This window comes from Lolium perenne, chromosome 3, assembly GCF_019359855.2.
Source record: "Lolium perenne isolate Kyuss_39 chromosome 3, Kyuss_2.0, whole genome shotgun sequence".
Taxonomy (NCBI): Eukaryota; Viridiplantae; Streptophyta; class Magnoliopsida; order Poales; family Poaceae; genus Lolium; species Lolium perenne.
In genome coordinates this window covers 33,936,972-33,941,090 of record NC_067246.2, presented here as the reverse complement: position 1 = coordinate 33,941,090, position 4,119 = coordinate 33,936,972, and positions in this window count along the sequence as shown.

Sequence of the window (4,119 nt, the reverse complement as noted above, 5' to 3'; positions counted from 1 at the left end):
TTTTGACTCTACTTTTCACTTGCTTGGGTATTTATTGCACTTACTTTGGTTGATACTTAATTGGAGTGGAGGAGAAGGCTCTCCATACTCTCTCCTCCTCTCGAACTCATCGATCGCGGTCTCGTCTCGGTATCGAATCTAGAAGGTGAGTAGTTGGAGGAGACATACATATGCTTGGAGGAGACATGCATATGCTTGTAGATCTTGTGTGGCCGTCGTGTGTATGGATGCTTGTTGCAGGTGAAGCGCTTGTGTGTGTGCCCGTGTGGTGCATGGATGTTTGCCGAAATGTTGATTCATTTCCGTTTCGGCAAATTTTGCACTACCCATATGTCCTACTTTGAGGATAGGTCATGCCGAATTTTTCCGCTCCATGTAATACCTTGAGGAGAGGTACGGCCCATGCATGTGTGTGCATTTGGTGCGGTTCTAATTTCCTGTTCTATGTATACCATTTGCAGGCAAGCATGGTCCTCTCGATGAGTTCCGCTCGAATCTCTAGATACAAGATAGACGCAAAGGAGGACATGATTCGGAACAACAGGCGCCAGATAAGATGTCCGTGTCGATCATGCAAACTCGAGCGCTAGATCAACCCTGATTCCGGACAACTGGAGGAGCACCTGCTGAGGCGCGGTTTCAGGCAAGACAACCAGGCGCGGCCGACCCCATCAAATGGTGCGCATGAAGACCATGTCGAGCGAGATGACTATCATCATGAAGAAGACTATCATCATGCCGACGGGGACTATCATCATGAAGAAGAAGTCGGCGGAGAAGATCATCATGAAGAAGAAGATGCCGGCAGAGAACATCATCATGATGAAGAAGAAGATTCCGGCGCGACTGATACGTCTCCAACGTATCTATAATTTCTGATGTTCCATGCTTGTTTTATGACAATACCTACATGGTTTGCTTGCACTTTATATCATATTATGGCATTTATTGGACTAACCTATTAACAAGATGCCACAGTGCCAGTTTCTGTTTATTATGTCTGTTTATTGCAGAAAAGGCCCAAAAACCAAAGTGCTCGGAAAAATCCAGAAAAATTACAGAAATTCTGTTTCGTCGGAAGACTCACGGAGCCAGAAGGGCAAGCCAGGGGGAGGCCCAGGGCCTCCTCCCAATAGGGTGGCGTGGCCTGGAGGGTGGTCACCCCACCCTGTGAGGTGGGCCCCTCGGGACTCTTCCGACTCTGACTCTTCGCCTATTTAAGCCGTCGTGACCTAAAACTTCGACACCGATTGACGAAACTCCAGAAAGACTCCAGGGGCACCGCCACATCGCGAAACTCCAATTCGGGGGACAGAAGTCTCTGTTCCGGCACCCTGCCGGGACGGGGAATTGCCCCCGGAGCCATCTCCGTCGCCGTCTCCACCGCCATCTTCACCGCCATCGCTGTCTCCATGATGAGGAGGGAGTAATCCACCCCCGAGGCTGAGGGCTCCGCTGTAGCTATGTGGTTCATCTCTCTCTTTATGTGATCTAGTTGAATATCATCTATGTGCTACTCTAGTGATGTTATTAAAGTACTCTATTCCTCCTGCACGGTGTAATGGTGAAAGTGTGTGCATCGTGTAGTACTTGGCGTAGGCTATGATTGTGATCTCTTGTAGATTATGAAGTTAACTATTACTATGATGGTATTGATGCAATTTATTCCTCCTTTCATAGTGTGACGGTAACAGTGTGCATGCTGTGTTAGTACTTGGTTTGGTTGTGTTGATCTATCTTGCACTCTAAGGTTATTTAAATATGAATATCGAATATTGTGGAGCTTGTTAACTCCGGCATGGAGGGTTCGTGTAATCGTACACAATTAGTGGTGTTCATCATCCAACAAGAGGGTGTATAGTAGTCCTATTATGTGATCATTGTTGAGAGTGTCCACTAGTGAAAGCAGGATCCCTGGGCCTTGCTTCCAAGCATCGAATCTCCGTTTGTTTACTGTTTTGTTGCATGTTTACTCGCTGCCATATTTTATTCAGATTGCTATTACCACTCATACTCATCCATATTACTTGCATCTCACTATCTCTTCGCCGAACTAGTGCACCTATACATCTGACAAGTGTATTAGGTGTGTTGGGGACACAAGAGACTTCTTGCTTTGTGGTTGCAGGGTTGCTTGAGAGGGATATCTTTGACCTCTTCCTCCCTGAGATCGATAAACCTTGGGTGATCCACTTAAGGGAAACTTGCTGCTGTTCTACAAACCTCTGCTCTTGGAGGCCCAACACTGTCTACAAGAATAGAAGCTCCCGTAGACATCAAGCACTTTTTTGGCGCCGTTGCCAGGGAGGAAAGGTAAAAGGCACTCATACTCCGGTTCCAGGTAACAGTACTTTTCTGTCGCCATTGTGTGTGTGCTCGAAGCTATTTCCTTTAGATCCTGCAATTTCATCTTTTTGTTTCTTGTTTTACACTAGTTAGGCATAATGGACAACAATGAGCTTCTTATTTTATTTCCTGAGTTAAGACATGAATTGTGTGATGCGAAAATTAAAGAACCTATGGAACCTCATTTGCATGCTAGTAGCAATGTTATTGGTATGAACGCAATCACTGCTAATGCTATGGATAAGTCTAAGCTTGGGGAAGCTAGTTTATATAAAAATAATCTTTTTTGCTCCTCAGCTTTGGAAGAAATATTTTGCTCTGATAATGCTTTATCTCCCATATGCGATAACTCTAATGATTCTTCTGATATTTTAAATCCACCTGCTGAAAGTATTCCATATAAAATACCTATAAAAATTATTGAACGTGTTATGGATAACCGCTATGAAGGGGATGGAACTGTCCATCCTGGAGATCATTTACTGTTTTTGCATGAATTATGCGGGTTATTCAAGTGTGCAGGTATCTCTATGGATGAAGTGAGGAAGAAGCTATTCTCTGTTTCGCTGTCTGGTAAAGCGGCGCATTGGTATAAATTGTTGAAGAATAGTCATTCTCTTGGTTGGGAGGAAATTGTACCTCTCTTATATTCTAAATTTTATCCTCCTCATGAAGTGCATATTGATAGGAATTACATTTATAACTTTTATCCTCGTGATGGAGAGAGTATTTCTCAAGCGTGGGGGAGATTGAAGTCACTAATGCTCAAATGTCCCATTCATGAGCTCCCCCGTAATGTTATTATTAATAATTTTTATGCGAGGCTTTCAGGACAACACAAGGACTATCTGGATGCCTGTTCGGAGGGATCTTTCACAAGCAAGGAGGTTGAAGCTAGGTGGGATCTTCTTGATCGGATTGAGGAGAACGCTGAAGGATGGGAGAACAACAAAGGTGAAGAGTCAGGTATAAATTATGATTATGAATGCATTGAAGCTTTTATGGATACTGATAAATTTCGAGATATGAGTGCTACTTATGGTCTTGACTCTCAAGTTGCTGCAAATCTTTATAAAGCCTTTGCTTCTCATTTTGAATTGCCTAAGAAGAATTTTGATAAGTATCATGAACCTTTTAAAGAGGCTTGCATGAAGAATGAAATTGTTGTTAATGATTGCAATAAGCATGCTCAAACTCCTAAGAATGCTATTTCCTATAAGCATGTTAATTTTTGTGGAATGCATAGACCTTGTGGAATTAATCAAATCAAAGATGAATATTGTATCCATCATATTAATGAAAAAACTAGAAAGTGGTTTAGGGCTCTAGATGATCTTGGTAAAAAAGTGTGTGCCCTCTATCCTTTTATTTGTGAACTTTGCCATGGAGTGGGTCATTTTAATTTTCAATGCTCCTCCAATGATAATTTGAACCCCATGAATGCTACAAATTTGTATTGTGATGATGAAATTACTCCTAATCAGCATGATGAACTTACTTTATTTTTGTGGTGTGAAGAGCTCTCAAGAAAAATCTCTTTTGTACATATGAGTGATCTTGATATTGATGACGTCCTGCATGGGTGTTTTTCTTATTGCATTGATAATAGCCATACAAATATTTACATACAAAATATTTTAGAAGATGACACCTTGCCAAAATATGATAGGACCGCTGTGTGTTTTGAACTAATTAATGAAAAGGAGGAATCCTCCCAAGTTTCTTCTATTGTTTCTGAAAGTAAATCAGGTTATGCGGACAAGCCATCCTTCA